Here is a 19,910-nt window from a genome sequence, read left to right on the forward strand (position 1 = left end):
TCATTTCCTCTTGGGATGACTTTTTATGTATTTGCTAGGAATGTTTCTCATCTTGTTAAACATAAGAACCGTTGTAAAATCTTTTGATTATCAATGAAAAGTTTCTTTGTTTTTTACATTCCAGTGATTTTATTTGTCGTTTTATACATCTGAATCTTTTAGAATATTCTTTTTGATGTTATGACAAAAAGGGGGAGAAGATAAATGATAAATGATTTGATTAATCTATCAGTTGCTGGGTAAAGCTCCCACACATTTACTATTTACTAACAAGAACTGCAAGTTCTATATGGTTTAAGTGTTTTGCAGGTATAAAGGAGTGAAGAAAATCTTCAAAGCAAACACAAGAAGCAAAACCATAAGAAGCGTTATTCTGTAAAAAGAATAAGCTTATGGAAACTGAAGCAAGCTGAGTGCTGTCAAGCTTCAGAATCAGAAGCACTAATAATAGATTTTGATCCAAAATTTGTTTATTTGCTTTGACAAAATTCTATTTGCTCTGATACATTATTTTAGTCTATATGGCTCTGATACATATCATGTGTTCTAATATACATTTTATGTTCTGACTCGTTCATGCTGACTTTTGACGTTTAGTTTTTGTTCTGTAACATTTCAGGATGTAGAGATGCTCTGATGATGCTCTGGTACATTCACCAATGTTCTGATACAAATCTAGCATGAAGTGATGTTGGTAGAAATTCAAAGCTCTGAAGCTATCCGAGGGAAGCAGAAATCAGAAGCTGTGAATGTTCTAAAGATCCAGAAAACTCAAGTTCTGAAGCTGTCCTAAATGGAAGCAGAAATCAGAAGCTGTGAATGTTCTGAAGATCAAAGAAATTCAAGTTCTGAAGCTGTCCTAGACGGAAGCAGGAATCAGAAGCTGGGAATGTTCTGAAGATCAAAGAAATTCAAGTTCTGAAGCTGTCCTGAATGGAAGCAGGAATCAGAAGCTGTGAGTGTTCTAGGGATCTAAAGAAATTCAAGTTCTGAAGCTGTCCAATGGAAGCAGAAGTCAGAAGCTATGAATTCTCTGAAGACAGAAGCTTATGTGATCGTCTCTACCGAAATAATCAGGGAAGTCTTTTATTAAAGTTCTTCGAGTATTTATTTCAGGGGGAGATTATTTATCTCAGGGGGAGATTGTTAATCTCAGGGGGAGACATATTCACATGCTTATGCTATAGCTGTGTAATTTGTCTTTTGCCGTCTGCTCTTTCTGATCGCAAATTCATATCATTTATATATGTTTTTGTCATCATCAAAAAGGGGGAGATTGTTAGAGCAAGATTTGTTCTGATCAATTATCTTAGTTTTGATGATAACAATAATATGAATTTTGCTTAAGATAATATGGTACTCTAATCCAATGCAATTTCCTTTTCAGGAAATATATAAAGAGTATGCATAAATCAGCGCTCAGAAGCTTTGACTCAGAAGGTTCAGCATGCAACATCAGAACATGGTCTAGCAAGACATCAGAAGATGGTCGAAGCAGAATCAGAACATGGGTCTATGGAAGCATCAGAAGAACATGAGATCAGAAGCACTGAAGTTCTGATGGTATCACGCTCAAAAGCACTTCAAGGTCAGAAGATCAGAAGATGCTTTGCACCAAGGTGTTTGACTCTGATGATATTCAAACGTTGTATTTACAAACATCAGATCAGAAGAAAGTACAAGTGGCAGGCTACGCTGACTGACAAAAGGAACGTTAGAAGCTATTAAAGGCAACGTCAGTAGACACAGCGTGAACAAGGCTCGAGGTAGTTGACAAAAGCGTATAACATTAAATGTGATGCTGTACGGAACACGCAAAGCATTAAATGCACTCAACGGTCATCTTCTCAAACGCCTATAAATATGAAGTTCTGATGAGAAGCAAGGTTAACCAATTCTGAACGAAATTATTCTGAAAGACTTGCTGAAACGCTGTTCAATTCAAAGCTCAGAAACTTCATCTTCATCAAAGCTCACTACATTGCTGTTGTAATATATTAGTGAGATTAAGCTTAAACGTTAAGAGAAATATCACAGTTTGTGATTATAGCTTTTAAGAAGCATTGTAATACTCTTAGAAAGATTACATTAAGTTGTAAGTAACTAGAGTGATCGTGTTGATCAGAATACTCTAGGAAGTCTTAGCTTGTGTCTAAGCAGTTGTAATTAGAGTGATCACGTGGTGGTCAGGATACTCTAAGAAAGTCTTAGCTTGTGTCTAAGCAGTTGTTCCTGGAGTGATCAGGTTGTGATCAGGATACTCTAGAAGACTTAGTCGTGGACTAAGTGGAAAACCATTGTAATCCGTGCGATTAGTGGATTAAATCCTCAGTTGAGGTAAATCATCTCTGCGGGGGTGGACTGGAGTAGTTTAGTTAACAACGAACCAGGATAAAAATAACTGTGCAATTTATTTTTATCTGTCAAGTTTTTAAAGCTACACTTATTCAAACCCCCCCTTTCTAAGTGTTTTTCTATCCTTCATCCGTATCCTCGGGTTAATGTTGATCCTATCCCTATGACGTACACTGAACTGTATCCTGTTCTAATTCATAAGAAGCTGGTTCAACCAAGGTCACCACCTCCTGTGCCAGAGAAACTCCCTTGGTGGTATAAAGCTGATGCCACGTGTGCTTTTCATCAGAACGCTCCTGGGCATGACCTCGAGAACTGTTGGGCCCTGAAGAATGAAGTTCAGAGATTTGTCCGTTCTGGAATGATCTCTTTCCGTGATATTGGCCCAAATGTGAAGAACAATCCGTTGCCAACTCATGAAGCGTCTGCTGTGAATATGGTGCATGGATGCCCTAGGAAGTATAAGATTTATCGTGTGGAACACATCAGAGGATCATTGGTAGAGATGCATGCCACTCTGTGTGAGTACAGTCATTATGAGCATAATCATGCTGCTTGTAGGATTTGTTCAGTTAATCCTCGAGGGTGTTACATTGTGAAAAGAGATTTGCAAGAAATGATAGATCAAAGGCTTATTGAGATTCTGAGGGATAGAGATGAAGATGATGTCAATGTGATCGAACCATGCTTTGAAATCCCGGAATGTGTAGAGATTGGTTATTATGGCAAAGCTGCTGTGGAACCTCTTGTGATATGTTTGCCTGGATCTGTACCTTATAGTTCTGATAAAGCTGTACCCTACAGATACAATGCCACCATGTTGGAAGCTGGAAAAGAAGTTGAGATTAAGCCTCTGTCTTCTGTTGAGAATATAGCAGATGTCAGTAGAGTGACTAGAAGCGGACGAGTTTTTACTCAGCCCCAAACAGTTGTGGATGTCCAGAGAAATTCTACTCAAGTGCCTGTGAACAATAATGATACGACAAAAGTGAATGCTGAGTCATCTTCAGGAAAGGAGATGGATGAGATTTTGAAGCTTATCAAGATGAGTGATTATAAGATCGTGGATCAGTTGCATCGCACTCCGTACAAAATCTCTATAATGGAGCTGCTGACAAGTTCTCCTGCTCATAGGGATTCTTTGATGAAGATACTTGATCAAGCCTTTGTGGATCATGATGTGACGCTGGATCAGTTTAATGGGGTTGTGAGCAATATCACTGCATGTAACAATTTGAGCTTCAGTGATGAAGATTTGCCTGAGGAAGGAAGAAATCATAATTTGGCTTTGCATATCTCCGTCAGTTGCAAAGAGGACTCAATGTCTAATGTGTTGATTGATACTGGATCATCTCTGAATGTCATGCCAAAATCCACTCTCGCCAAGCTGTCTTATGGTGGTACACCAATGAGATTCAGTAATGTGATTGTCAAGGCTTTTGATGGATCGAAGAAATCAGTGGTTGGAGAGGTTGATTTGCCTATTGGTATTGGACCGTTTGTCTTCAAGATTACTTTTCAAGTGATGGACATTTTCCCTGCATACAGTTGCTTATTGGGACGCCCGTGGATCCACGAAGCTGGGGCAGTTACTTCGACTCTCCACCAAAAGTTTAAATTTGTGAAAGATGGAAAGATGGTTGTTGTGAATGGAGAACAAGCTTTGCTAATTAGTCATCTCTCTTCGTTCCGTACCATAGAGGCTGATGAAGTGGTCATTGGAACTGCATTCCAAGCCCTGTCTGTTAATGATGAATTCAAAAAGGATGAAGCTTCCATTGCCTCCTTCAAAGATGCTCAACTGGTAGTTCAGAATGGACATTCAGGAGTTTGGGGACAAGTGGTGAGTCTGCAAGAGAACAAGAATAGAGCTGGTCTGGGATTTTCTGCCTCAGACAAGTCTGTGATGAAGCCTGAATCTGCTTTTCGTCCTTATCAGGAAATATTTCATAGTGCTGGGTTTCTACATCCGACTCTTCCAGAGGTGAACGCTATTGTTGAAGACGAACCAGAGCCAGAAGTGCCAAACTTTGTGACCCATGGAAAGATGATTAAGAACTGGATCACCATTGACATTCCTGAGTGTACTCATGTCTCAAAGTAATTTGCTTTTATGTTTTTCAAAATCCTTTCATTCTGCCCAAGATGAAAGTGAAGTTGTTGGGGCTGTTTTCTGTTTGTTTTAAACATTAAAATCATCAATAAAAGTCATTTTGTTTCTGCATATACATGCTTTTTATCTTTTTGCTTTTTCTGGAAAGTGGTAACACAAAAAACCTTAAAAAATGTTTTCATTCTCCATAATCTGCACGATTACATGTTTGCATATATCTTTCCTTTTTTCTGAAATAATAATCATTTGTGCAGATTAATCAATAAAACCGTTGGAAGTAATGACCCTGCGCCCTCTCCCAACTTCGAGTGTCCTGTGTATGAGGCGGAAGAAGAGAGTGATGAATGTATTCCTGATGAGATTTCCCGACTGCTTGAGCACGAGGAAGACACCATTCAGCCGTATAAAGAGCCATTAGAAGTCATCAACTTGGGTTCTGAAGAGGATAAAAAGGAAGTCAAGATTGGGGCACTGCTTGGTCAAGATGTTAAGAAGAGGATGGTAGAGCTTCTTAAAGAGTATGTTGACATTTTTTTGTGGTCCTACCAAGATATGTCTGGGTTGGACACAGATATTGTGGAGCATCGTTTGCCGTTGAAACCTGAATGTCCTCCTGTCAAGCAAAAGTTGAGGAGAAGTCATCCTGATATGGCAGAAAAGATTAAGAATGAGGTCTTGAAACAGATAGATGCAGGTTTCCTTGTCACTTCTGTATATCCTCAATGGATTGCCAATATCGTGCCCGTTCCGAAGAAAGACGGAAAAGTTCGCATGTGTGTTGATTATAGAGATTTAAATAAAGCCAGTCCGAAAGATGATTTTCCTCTACCTCACATTGATATGTTGGTAGATAGCACTGCAAAGTTTGAGGTCTTCTCCTTCATGGATGGTTTTTCAGGATACAACCAGATTAAGATGGCACCTGAAGACATGGAAAAGACAACTTTTATTACACCATGGGGGACATTCTGTTACAAAGTGATGCCTTTTGGGTTGAAGAATGCTGGTGCGACATATCAGAGGGCCATGACTACTCTTTTCCATGATATGATGCACAAAGAAATTGAGGTCTATGTGGATGACATGATTGCCAAGTCCCAGTCAGAGGAGGGGCACATGGAAGATCTTTTAAAGTTGTTTCAGCGTTTGAGAAAGTATCGTCTCCGCTTAAATCTAAACAAATGCACTTTTGCTGTCCGTTCTGGAAAATTATTGGGTTTCATTGTTAGTCAGAGAGGAATTGAAGTAGATCCTGATAAAGTCAAAGCAATTCAGGAAATGCCAGCACCAAAGACTGAGAAACAAGTGAGAGGTTTCCTCGGACGTCTGAATTATATCTCCAGGTTCATTTCCAATATGACTTCTACCTGTGAGCCAATCTTCAAGTTGTTAAAGAAAAATCAGGGATGTGTGTGGAATGAAGATTGTCAGAAAGCTTTTGACAACATCAAAGAATATCTGCTTGAACCTCCCATTTTGCTTCCTCCAGCTGAGGGAAGACCTCTGATTATGTACCTTACAGTGCTTGAGAATTCAATGGGATGCGTGTTGGGTCAGCATGACGAGTCTGGTCGAAAAGAGTATGCAATATACTACCTTAGCAAAAAGTTTACCGAGTGCGAAACAAGATACTCGCTGCTTGAGAAAACTTGCTGTGCTTTGGTGTGGGCTGCTCGCCGACTAAGACAGTATATGTTGAACCACATCACCCTATTGATTTCCAAAATGGATCCAATCAAGTATGTATTTGAGAAACCTGCATTAACTGGAAGGATTGCTCGCTGGCAAATGTTGCTATCAGAATATGATATTGAGTATCGAGCTCAGAAAGCTGTGAAAGGAAGTGTGTTGGCGGAGTACCTCGCTCACCAACCAATTGATGATCGTCAATCTATCAGAATGGACTTCCCAGATGAAGATATAATGTATTTGAGATCTCAAGATTGGGATGAACCATTGCCAGAAGAAGGACCAGATCCTGAATCCAAGTGGGGTTTAATTTTTGATGGAGCTTCTAATGTTCATGGCCATGGAATTGGCGCCATTATCATCACTCCACATGGATCACATGTTCCTTTCACTGCAAGGATATGTTTTGACTGTACAAATAATATTGCTGAGTATGAAGCTTGCATCATGGGACTTGAAGAGGCCATTAATCTGAGAATTAAGATTCTTGATGTTTATGGAGATTCTGCGCTTGTGATTAATCAGATTAAAGGAGAATGGGAAACTCGTCATCCTGGTTTAATCCCTTACAAAGATTACGCCAGAAGGCTGTTGACATTCTTCAACAAAGTCGAATTCCACCACATCCCTCGAGATGAGAATCATATGGCTGATGCTTTAGCCACGTTGTCCTCCATGTACAAGGTGAATTTCCATAATGAGGAACCTCAAATTACAATCAGGCGTCTTGATAGACCTGCTCATGTATTTGCAGTAGAGGAAGCAACAGATGAGAAGCCTTGGTATTTCGATATTAAGCACTTCCTTCAGACTCAAGAGTACCCACTTGGGGCATCAAGTAAAGATAAGAAAACTTTGAGGAGATTGGCTGGCAGTTTCTTCATCAATGCTGATGTTTTGTATAAAAGGAATTATGACATGGTTTTGCTCAGATGCGTGGATAGATGATCGTGACTTTACGTGTCTATAAATCTGATAACTGCAAGTGCACAGTCGTGTCGTGTAGTTTTAAAAGATATCGAATCCACAGGGACTATGAATCGATCTACCGTTATCTAAGGTTACTATGTAAAGCTAGGAGTACTAAAATTTCGATTGTTCCTAAGGGGAAGTGATTGTGAGAAAATTAAGAATAATAATAAAAGACAGGTATCAGTATGTATTTCGTTTAACTAAAGGTAATCCGAAGGTCCATTGGCTTTTGCATAATTAAATTAAAAATCTTTACTAATTCCAATTGATTAAAAATCCTCGTCTCAAACTTTCGCTCTGTTGATTCAGACTACTATCCTAATCCTAATGTACGCTTTCGCCATCCCATTAGATTTTAGAAGAGCTTTTTGGAAACAATGTAATTAATAAAATGCCTATTTTACGAGGTTGTTATCTATTTAAATCTCCTAATCTCAAACTTTCGCTCTGTTGACTCGGAGCAAGCTAATAACCCTAACGTACGCTTCCGCCATCCCGCTCGAGTGTAAAAACAATTTTTGAAAATAAATAAGTTCCAATTAGTCTTAATACGCTTTCGCCATCCTTAAAACTAATGTCCTATGTCTACTATCCAGTTAAAATCCTCAAACTTTCACTCTATTGGTTTTAACCTTTGACCGTCCTAAGCCCTCAAACTTTCGCTCTATTGGTTTTAAGACTTACTAATTAAACTAGACATATAAACCAAAAATAAGTGATAGTTAATAAAACATAATTTAAGCCAATTTATTTCGGATTCCTACAGTTAACTTACTTTACATACCGACACCTTTAGTAATTTAGCCAGACATATTAATATGATTAAACATGCATAAATCGGTTCGGTTCATAATAATAGACATATTAAATGGAATATAATATATCATGCAATAATAATGTAAATAAAGGCGGTAAATAAAAAAACCTGAATTAAAATAAATCTGGATTGAATTGAATCTTGAAGTACTCGAACTTCCACCACAGGTTGGCTGGATCGTTCTTCGGAATTTAAATGGCAGAAAATAAAAACAATGAAATAAAGCAATAAATCTAACGTAAGGCTAGATCTACGAAAAGTTCACAACAATTTCCAGTATAGAAATCGTTGTGAGAAAATAAACGGTTAAATGAAAGCAGAATAAGGAAAAGCAGTTCGCGGTACAATTTCGGCAGCACTTCGTTGGCAGGAAATCGGACAGATTGAAGTGAAGTGACAGGTCCTATTTATAGGAGGGGCTTTGCAGTTGCTTTGCGTGAAAAGAGGAGCTTTTTGCAGACCAGGACGTGGAGACGTGCGTCTCCTATTCTTCAGGGAGACTTGAGACGTGCGTCTCAAGTGGAGCGAATTTAGGGAGGTGGAGACGTGCGTCTCCCTTTTGCTGAGGTGGCAGAGACGTGCGTCTCTGCTTACTTGTATGGCTTGGGCTGTTCTCCTTCGTGGGCTGGATTGCTTCATTGAGTCTTTGGGCCTCTTTCAGCACACTTGGTCTTTAATTGCACTCCCTTTTTACTTCAGCACCCAATTTACGTCTTTTAGGCATAGAAAAGGGTCGTTTTGGCTCCATTTCTTCTCTTTTTCACAATTCGGCATAGTAAGAGTGTAAAACCTGAAACAAAGCAAAAACACGCGTAATATCGTAATAAATTAAAATAATAAACAGAAAATGCTATAAATATCTATGGATTTTAAGCTAAATATACGATATAAAATCGTGTTATCAAATTCCCCCAGACTTGAACCTTTGCTTGTCCTCAAGCAAAATAAGAAGATAAAGATAAATGAAACACACTTCCACCATGTCGTTCAGTCGTACTCAGCTACATAGCGTTCTTATTCGGAAATAATGATAATGAATCTAGCAATTAACCTATAGTAACAACACTAAACAACTCCCAGTATGCATACCAATCCGAATCATGCCATTATAGCTCGACCTATTTGACTTGTCATCATGTTTCACCCTTTTCATTCGCGCGCAATCACATTAAGCCCATTATCTTGACACGCACATAGCAGAGTAGTCGGTTAGTGACTATGATCCTTCTCACGGAGTTCTGGCACAATATGTGGTGTACTCCTTAGCATTCACTTGTAGATTGTGGGGAATCGGACAATAGTCCTTCCTACCAAGTTCATTACCAGATGACTTCTGAACCAATCGACAGTGAGTTTTTTAAATTCTTTGTATTTGAAATTTGCGACCGTTAGGTTAAATGATCTTGTGAGGATCACCTTACTTAGTAGGCACATTTCTTCTTATGGTTGAGCACATCATTATGAGGATCATACACTTATATTCATCGACTCTCTGCGTAGTTTGTATCTAAGACGGTGCCGACTGCTAGAATAAACTACTAAGGGTTATTTCAAAACTTAAAGTCGGTGGTTTTGGTACAACGGGTACTCAAATCGGTTACGCATACTCGGGGGTTTTAGAGTGTTGGGACAATAAGGATATTGACTATATTCAGTTTCAATGCGTTGAGTGTTTGAGTAGCTTTGTATTTCTTAAACGTGTGGGGTTTGCGTTTATCGTTTAGGAGCAAAATTTTTTTTTGTTATGGCTCAAGAAAATGGAAGAAAATGAAATAACTACGGAAAAATACATATAAGACTTAAATTCCATAAATATACTTTATTGAATTTGAAAAACATTACAAGGAAGGGAAATAACTGAAGGGAAAAATAAAACTAAAGGAAATAGAAATAATACGTCTCCCCCAGACTTAGATGATGCAATGTCCTCAGTGCATAAGAACTACTCCTCATTGTTGCGGTTTCGAGAACTGCTCGCGCCTCTTGTACGAACACGGCGACGTCTATCAGGAGAGTCGTTCACACAAATGTCAAGATCATGCAAATATGTAGCAATTTCAGCGTATTGACTTTCGTTCCTAATAGCATAGTCACGGTGCTCCTGTTGCATCTCTCTGATGAGCCTAATTGTTTCAGTTTGGTTTGTCTGCATAGCTTGAACGAGTTGATCTTGGCGTTGAATAGCAGCATACATGGCTTCAAGAGTGACAGGCGGAGGGTTGTTTGGAGGAGGTTGGTTGACATCAGCTTGCCCTTGGTTGAGTTCTTCTTCATTTGCATCCATAGGTTCATTAGGATGTTCTTGTTGGTCATCTTGAGGGTTGTCTTCAATAAGCCTCCAACGTTGAACATAACGGATGTTGATTCTTTCAGGGCATGGAAGGATAACATAAGGAATAGGAACTTTGTTGACGACCAAAGTGTAGCGGCCATCGTGGCGGGGTGAAACCAAGTGGGAATCGCGGCAGTAGGTGAGATCGAGTGACTGAGCAGGCTTCATGAGATGTGAGAGTGAGAGGAGCTCGTCACCAAGACCTAAAGCACATGCTAAGGTAGTAATTATGCCTCCAAGCAAGAATGGATTTGTAGCGGGGGCGTTAACTAAACCTTGGATGTGTTGGAACATAAACGGTGCGGCATTGAAACGGATATTGTTAAGCGCACAGTAAAGGAAAAATAATTCATTTTGGTTTACCTTGTGGTTGTTAGATCTCGCAAAAATAGTATGCCCCAAGACACGTTGAAAATAACGTATAGCGGGGTTTTGAATGTGGGAAGCATGGAGAGCTCTCCAACCAGTAGGATTTTCTCCAGTGAGATTGAACCAAAATTCAAAAGCGAGATCCTCCCAAGATCGACCATTGAGTTCTTGAAAGATTGAGCGGTGAGCAATTGGTGCATGATTAAAATGCATATATGAAGCTACGACATCTTGTTCGAGAGCATATTCACGGTTGAACATCCGAAATTGGATGCTACCGGTTGAGAGTGGTTGATTAGAGGGAGTGTCGTAGTTGAAAGAACTCAAAAATTCTAAGACGAGCGGCTCATAAGTAGGTACGGGTTCGGTACAAAGATGGTGGAGGCTAGATTTGGTGAGCAGACGGGTAACACCATCAATGAGACCCAAAGTTTCTAGACACTCGGTGTTCACAAATTTTGTGGGAACAACCGAACGTTCGTAGAAAGCAACATATTTTGTTCGTTGAGCATCATTGTCATCATCTCGGAAGATAATGTTTGAAAGGTCGGGAGGTGGTCTCTCGGGACGCTCACTACGGATTAATGAACGTGGAGGCATGGTGAGTATGGAAATGAAAAATAGAAATGTAGTGTAGAAAAGTAGAGAATGGTATGATAGTTGTGAAGAAGAAGAGTGGTGGTGGTGTGGTTTTATAGTGAGGTTTGAAAATGGTGTGGTTAATGGAAAATTAAAATGGATTAATGGTAGTGTTTGAAATTTGAATAGAATAGAGAAATGGGAAATGAATGGAGTTTAAGAGGTGAATGATGGAGGATGAATGAGGTTAATGGAGTTTAAATGGAATAAATAGGGGAAGAATGAAGAAGATTGAAAGATGAATTTTGAAATTCAAATTCAAAATTCAAGAGGGAAAGAGAGTGGTCTGCGTGGTCAAACAGACTGCTGGCCTTGGGAGACGTGCGTCTCAGGCAGCCAGTCTGCTGGGGCAGAGCATGGAGACGTGCGTCTCCTGTTCCTTTGGTTCGTGTCAGCTGGCCCCACACAGATGGAGACGTGCGTCTCCTGCTGTAGGCAGGTGGGTCACGCATGCAAGTGACTGGACAGCACTGACAGATACCATTAATATTGTCCATCAGTTCATAACAGTGTCGGATTTAAATACTATTAACAGCAAAAAATTATAGGGAAGTATATATATAGCAGTCAATAGCAGTGTAACATAACACAGTAGCAGTAATCAAAAGAATTTTGCATTTAATAATAAACCAGTACTGAGTGTTAACAGAAGTAGAAAACAAAAGTGCAGAAAAATGCAAATCTAAACTAGGAATAGAAATAACTAAAACTAGAATAAAATCTAATAGTCTAATACGGTAACATCTAGCCATGTCTATTGTTGTTCTGATTAGACTGAATGTGTTTGAAAACTTCGTCGAACTGAGCATTTACGGTGTCGATAAAATCAAAGAAATGCATTTGCAAAGTGTGTAGTTCATTGCGCACATGTTGAACATCTTGTTGTAGCGCAGTGATGGCTTGTTCGTGCGTATTCAGATTAGGCATTCTTTGATTCACCGATGCAGTAGATGTAGCGGGTTGTTGTTGCTCGACCTCGACATCAGTCATATCAACAGTGTGATCATCAACAGAATTTTCAGAACAAGTTTCAGGCTCATACTCAGATATAGGTTCATCAATAGGAAGAGGTTCGTAATCAGGAATGGGTTCATCAACGGGAAGAGGTTCATAATAACCAGGAGGCGTTTCAGGTTCAGATTCAGATGCAGGCATTTCCTCATCAAAATGTTCATAAGCTTGAGGAGTTTCAGGTGATGGCTCTCTCTCAGGAATCTGACCATAGTAAAGCCAGTTGGCAGGGTTGTGCACACTCGTCCTAGGATTTGGTAAGGTGAACTGATACCAAACTTTGTTATCAATTAGCAATTCAAAACAATCAGGTCCAAGATTACCGATGATACCTCGATTAAAGCAGAAATTGATGTCCATAGAGGTATGGGTACCAAAAGGTGTCAATCTAAGCAAAGGCACTCTCATTCCTATGGCATTAGCGATCATAGTGACAAATCCGCCGATCCTAATGGGCGAAACTTCGTCTTGCGTGATGCGCTCGAAGTTTGCTAGCATGAATGCGATGGCATTGACCGGGCGATTCTGAGAGGTACAAAACATGATGAACAACTCTTCTCTAGTGACTTCAGTGACATTATCAGGCTTTCCAAAAATATAGTGAGCAAGGATCTTGTGAAAGTAGCGGAAAGCAGGATTGTGGATGTTCTCAGATTGAAATTCATTCTCTTCAGGGTTGTCGTTTCCAGTGATCTTGCCCCAGAATTTTTCCAACTCCCAGTATGGAAGGTTTTCTTCAGCTACTTGGGCGTATGCATCAGGTCCATGAGGTAGTTCTAACATTTCAGCAAAATCTCGGATGCAGAAATTAAACTCCATACCAAAGAGTCTAAAGAGAATAACTCCTTTTTTCAGTCCTTGTCCACAGTTTGGGAGATAGGTCAGGGAGCTCAAGAATTCCAGAGTGAGCTTCCGGTAAGTGCTAAACTTGCGGAACAAGTGAGAACCAGTCCAACCAATTTGGTTAAGCAGGTGTAGGATACTTTCTTCGATACCAAGTTTCACCATAGTTGGTTGGTGAGGATAGCAAGTCAAATCCATGTGTCTTCCAGCCAGCTTGTTAAATCTTGCTTCTTGTCCTCTACCACGGAACACAACTTCCATGTTATCAACTTCTTGCATCGTAGTTAGTAGTTAAATGAAAAACCTAGAAGTTGAAAATATTGAGATTAAGTTAGAACTAGGCTAGTGTTCATTTTTAAAAAAAACAAATAAAATTAAATAAAACAAGTTATAATAATAATTATAATTATAAAAAGGAAGTATTTTCACGAGTTAAGAAGGCAGTTATAATTATAATAAATATTATAAGATGTATGAAAAATAATAAGAAAATTAAAATCTAGAATAATTTAAAAATAGAATAATTAAATGAAAATTAAAGGTTAAAATTTTAAAATTAAAATGAAAATAAATAGAATAAATAAATAAATGTGGGTTGTCTCCCACCAAGCGCTTTGTTTAATGTCGTAAGCTCGACGATTTTAAAATAGAAAACTATTTTTTCGAAAGAGCGGGCAGTTCGTCTAGTTTAAAAACTTCGATGTTTTCATCGTATTCGAGATGATGGTAATACTTAAGACGTTGCCCATTTACGACAAAAGGTTTGACGGTTTCTCCTTTGATTTCTATCGCTCCACTTGGAAATATGTTAGTTATTTCGAAAGGGCCAGACCATCTAGATCGTAACTTACCAGGAAATAATTTTAGTCTAGAATTAAATAAGAGCACTTTATCGCCTATGCTAAAATTTTTCCTAGATATACGCTTGTCGTGCCATTTTTTCGTTCGCTCTTTATAGATTTTGGCGTTTTCGTAAGCGTCTTGTCTAAGTTCTTCTAATTCGTTTATGTCTAAAAGTCGTTTCTCACCAGCGGCAGTGTAGTTTAGGTTTAATTTCTTAATGGCCCAATAGGCTTTATGTTCTAACTCTACCGGTAGGTGGCATGATTTTCCATAAACGAGTTTGAATGGGGTGGTTCCTATTGGAGTTTTGAAAGCTGTTCTATAAGCCCATAAAGCTTCATTTAGCTTGGTTGACCAATCTTTCCTAGATATAGCAACAGTTTTCTCCAATATTTGTTTTATTTCGCGGTTAGATACTTCTACTTGACCGCTTGTTTGTGGATGGTATGGTGTGGCTATTCGATGATTCACTCCATATTTTCGAAGGAGTTTCTCAAGTATTCTTGAAATGAAATGGGAACCACCATCGCTAATTACCAATCTTGGCACACCGAACCTAGGAAAGATGACGTTTTTGAAAAGTTTGATAACGACTCGTGTATCGTTTGTAGGAGAAGCAATAGCTTCTATCCATTTTGAAACGTAATCGACGGCTACGAGTATATATTGATTTCCAAACGATGACGGAAACGGTCCCATGAAGTCTATTCCCCAGACGTCAAATATTTCTACTTCAAGAATGCCTTTTTGAGGCATTTCATCGCGTCTTGAAATGTTTCCAGTTCGTTGGCATCTATCACAGCTTAGTACAGCAAAATAGACGTCTTTCCACAAGTTGGGCCAGAAAAGTCCAGATTGAAGGATTTTGGCGCAGGTTCTAGATGTGCTATGGTGTCCTCCACACGGTGCAGAATGGCAATGTGTTATTATGCTTCTTATTTCCTCCTCGGGTACACAACGTCTAAAGATTCCATCGGGGCCTCTTTTGAACAGGAGTGGGTCGTCCCAATAGTAATGTTTTAGGTCGTGGAAGAATTTCTTCTTCTGTTGGTAACTTAGATCAGGAGGAAGCACACCAGCAGCTAGGTAATTTACGAAATCTGCATACCAAGGTGCGTCAGATCGGGCTAAAGCTATTTCAGCTAATTTGTCGGTTTCAGAGTTTGGATGGTATGGTTCGAATTCATTTGCCTCTAATTGGGCGATGAGTCTTTCATAAGGGAAATCATCGTCAATTGGTACTTGTTCGGGTTTCAGATTTTCTAATCGAGAGAGGTGATCTGCTACGACATTTTCAGTGCCTTTCTTATCCTTAATTTCCAGGTCGAATTCTTGCAGTAACAAGATCCATCTCAAAAGTCTTGGTTTGGCGTCCTTTTTGGTTAGGAGGTACCTAATGGCGGCGTGGTCAGTGTATATGATTATTTTGGCTCCCACCAGGTAAGAACGGAATTTGTCTAATGCGAATACGACAGCTAATAATTCTTTTTCTGTCGTGGCATAATTCATCTGAGCTTCGTCTAGGGTTCTACTCGCATAATATATGACATGTAGTTTCTTATCCTTTCGTTGTCCTAGAACGGCTCCTACAGCATAATCACTTGCGTCACACATTATTTCGAAAGGTTCATTCCAGTCGGGAGGTTGCATAATTGGCGCAGAGATCAATGCTTGTTTAAGCGTTTGAAATGCTTCAGTGCATTTATCGGTGAAAATAAATTCGGCGTCTTTCATAAGTAGTTCAGTTAAGGGTTTGGTTATTTTAGAGAAATCCTTAATGAAGCGTCGGTAAAAACCAGCGTGTCCCAGAAAACTTCTTATTTCTCTAACGGTTTTGGGAGGTTGGAGGTTTTCGATAATTTTGATTTTTGCTTTATCAACTTCGATTCCTCTATCGGATACGATGTGTCCAAGTACAATTCCTTGTCGAACCATGAAATGGCATTTTTCCCAATTAAGGACTAGGTTTACGCTTACGCATCGTTTAAGCACCATTTCAAGGTTTTCTAAACATGTTTCAAAACTTCCTCCACAGACAGAGAAGTCGTCCATAAAGACCTCCATTATTCCATCTAGGAAGTCGGCAAATATTGCCATCATGCATCTTTGGAAGGTCGCGGGTGCATTGCAGAGCCCAAAAGGCATTCGTCTATAAGCGAATGTACCATAAGGACAGGTAAATGTGGTCTTCTCTTGGTCGTCAGGGTGGATAGGAATTTGGAAAAATCCGGAGTATCCATCCAGATAACAAAAATGTGAGTGTTTAGCTAGGCGTTCGAGCATTTGATCTATGAAAGGTAAAGGGAAATGGTCTTTTCGGGTAGCTTTATTTAGCTTCCTATAGTCTATGCACATTCTCCATCCAGTTTGGGTACGTTGTGCTACAGATTCTCCCTTTGCATTAGTGATTACAGTGACTCCTCCTTTCTTTGGTACGACGTGAACAGGGCTAACCCATTTACTATCGGATATAGGATATATTATTCCAGCTTCTAGCAGTTTTTGGATTTCCTTTTTAACCACATCGCTCATAATAGGGTTTATTCGCCTTTGATGTTCCCTAGAGGTTTTACTATCGTCTTCGAGCATAATGCGGTGCATACACAAAGAAGGGCTTATACCTTTCAGATCTGATATGTTGTATCCTAAAGCGGTAGGGTATCTTCTTAGGACATTAAGTAATTTTTCAGTCTCAGTTCGTCCTAAGTTGGCGTTCACTATAACTGGTCGATTTAGTTCTTCGTCTAGAAATTCGTATCTAAGATCAGTAGGAAGTGTTTTTAGTTCTACAGCAGGTTTCTTAGGTCCAGGTATAGGATCGGGAGTTAAGGCTAAGCATTCACTCAGGTGGTTATCTTGATATTCCTCACGCCAGTTGTCATCTTCAAGAATTGGCGGCATAGGAATTCTTAGGATCTCGGTTTCCTTATTTGGTTCGGATTTTATTTCCTTGACACACTCGTCGATTATGTCAGCAGAACAGCATGTGTCAATTATAGAAGGTGCTTTTAGGAATTGGGAAAGGATAAATTCTATTTTCTCTTCTCCTACTTCGAAAGTAAGCTTTCCTCGCTTTACATCTATAATTGCTCCAGCAGTTGCTAAAAATGGTCTTCCTAATATGATCGGGATGTTAGAATCTTCTTGGATATCCATAATGATGAAGTCAGTTGGGATGTAGAATTGACCTACACGAACAGGGATATTCTCTAACATTCCTACAGGGTACTTAACTGAACGGTCTGCTAGTTGAAGAGACATTCTTGTTGCTTTAAGCTCACCTAGATTGAGTTTCTTACAGGTTGAAAGAGGCATCAAACTAACACTAGCTCCTAGATCGCACAAGGCCTTCTCTATGATGGTTTTTCCAATTACGCAGGGTATAGAGAAACTACCAGGGTCTTTCAGTTTTGGAGGCATGTTATTTTGGATGATAGCACTACATTCAGCGGTAAGCGTTATAGTTTCGTTATCCTCGAGTTTCTTTTTGTTTGATAAGATTTCTTTTAAGAACTTAGCGTACGAAGGCATCTCAGTTATGGCTTCTGTGAATGGTATGGTTATGTTTAATTGCTTCAGAAGTTCTACAAATCTTTTAAATTGCGCTTCGGTTTTTGATTTAGCTAATCTCTGAGGGTAAGGAATTGGTGGCTTATAAGGTGGTGGTGGAACATAAGGTTTCTCTTTTTCGGGTTCCACTTCGTTATTGTTCTCATTAGTCTTAATAGTTTGTTCGTCAGTTGTTTTCTTCTGGGTTTCCTTTGGCTCTTGTTGTGACATGGGTACGTTTTGGGTTCTAGGATCTATGGGTCCATCGTAATTAGTTCCACTTCGCAGTGTTATCGCGTTCGCATGTCCTTTAGGATTGGGTTGAGGTTGAGCAGGAAACGTGCCAGCAGGGGCAGCAGTAGGTGCTTGTTGTTGAGCTTCTTGTGAGATTTGAGTTTCTAACATTTTGTTATGCGTAGCTAAAGCATCTACTTTGTTTGATAGTTGTTTTAGTTGCTCGCTATTGTGGATGTTTTGATTCAGGAAGTCTTTATTGGTTTGTTGTTGGGAAGCTATGAAGTTCTCCATCACGATTTCTAGATTGGACTTCCTAGGGGTGTTTTGAGCAGCTACAGGCGCTTTTTGGTAGCCAGGTGGTACAGCAGGTGCTTGTCCAGGCGCGTACAACGCATTGTTGTTCTTATAAGAAAAGTTCGGGTGGTTTTTCCATCCAGGGTTGTAAGTGTTAGAATAAGGGTTTCCTTGAGCGTGATTTACTTGATCAGATGGGACTCCAGTCAAGAGTTGGCATTCAGCAACTACATGCCCAGTCAATCCACAAATCTCGCAGTTAGGTGCTACAGCGGCAGCGGTGGCTGAAGGAGTGATGGTTAAATTCTCGATCTTTTGAGTTAAAGCGTCTACTTTAGCGTTAACGCGGTCTATACCACTTATTTCGTACATTCCTCCTTTGGTTTGGGCTTTCTCTAGAGCGGCTCGTTCTCCTCCCCATTGGTAATTGTTTTGTGCCATGTTCTCTATGAGTTTGTATGCTTCTTCATGGGGTTTGTCCATTAATGCTCCGCCAGCAGCGGCATCTATAGTCATTTTAGTGTTATATAAGAGACCACCATAGAAGGTATGGATGATCAGCCATGGTTCGAGTCCATGATGAGGGCATATTCTAAGCATGTCCTTGTAACGTTCCCAAGCTTCGAAGAGCGATTCGTTATCTTTCTGGGTGAATCCGTTGATTTGACCTCTAAGCATAGCAGTTTTGCTAGGCGGAAAGTATCTCGCTAAGAATACTCTCTTCAATTCGTCCCACGTAGTTATGGAATTGGAAGGCAGGGATTGAAGCCACGCTCTCGCTCTATCTCTCAATGAGAAAGGGAAAAGGCGTAATCGAATAGCTTCGGAACTAACGTTGTTGGCTTTGATAGTGTCGGCGTATTGCACGAACACGGATAAATGGAGATTGGGGTCGTCTACAGGGCTTCCAGAGAATTGATTCTGTTGAACAGCTTGGACCAGTGAAGGTTTCAGTTCGAAATTGTTTGCCTCAATCGCAGGTGGTGCGATACTTGAATGCGGTTCAGCGCGCGAAGGAGCGGCATAGTCTCTAAGAGGACGAATAGCAGCCATCTCTAACTTCGGGGTGATTTGATTGATTTGATCAGTAAAAATCAATTCCTGATTAATCGGAATTTCTGCTACTTCGGGAAGGTTGCGAGCTCGACGTTTAACGTTAATGAAACGTTCGATCTCGTTAATTCGTTGTATTAGGTCTCCTCCTTCTGAACGAGTATTTGGCATACAATCGTTCAAAGAGAAAGGGAAAAATTGTCCTAGTCTCTACGGTGTAACAGTGAGTTACGATATCGACTTAAAATAGTCCCCGGCAACGGCGCCAAAAACTTGATCGCGACTTTACGTGTCTATAAATCTGATAACTGCAAGTGCACAGTCGTGTCGTGTAGTTTTAAAAGATATCGAATCCACAGGGACTATGAATCGATCTACCGTTATCTAAGGTTACTATGTAAAGCTAGGAGTACTAAAATTTCGATTGTTCCTAAGGGGAAGTGATTGTGAGAAAATTAAGAATAATAATAAAAGACAGGTATCAGTATGTATTTCGTTTAACTAAAGGTAATCCGAAGGTCCATTGGCTTTTGCATAATTAAATTAAAAATCTTTACTAATTCCAATTGATTAAAAATCCTCGTCTCAAACTTTCGCTCTGTTGATTCAGACTACTATCCTAATCCTAATGTACGCTTTCGCCATCCCATTAGATTTTAGAAGAGCTTTTTGGAAACAATGTAATTAATAAAATGCTTATTTTACGAGGTTGTTATCTATTTAAATCTCCTAATCTCAAACTTTCGCTCTGTTGACTCGGAGCAAGCTAATAACCCTAACGTACGCTTTCGCCA

General features: G+C 39.6%; 1 non-coding gene across 1 annotated transcript; it reads left to right on the plus strand.

The window, feature by feature from the left end:
• The first annotated feature begins 18,634 nt into the window (after window positions 1–18,634).
• Window positions 18,635–18,741, plus strand: LOC131608356 (small nucleolar RNA R71). The gene has a single exon (XR_009285621.1). It is a non-coding gene; the product is annotated as a small nucleolar RNA R71 (small nucleolar RNA).
• The last annotated feature ends 1,169 nt before the right edge of the window (window positions 18,742–19,910 follow it).

Source organism: Vicia villosa, linkage group LG5 (genome assembly GCF_029867415.1).
Source record: "Vicia villosa cultivar HV-30 ecotype Madison, WI linkage group LG5, Vvil1.0, whole genome shotgun sequence".
NCBI lineage: Eukaryota > Viridiplantae > Streptophyta > Magnoliopsida > Fabales > Fabaceae > Vicia > Vicia villosa.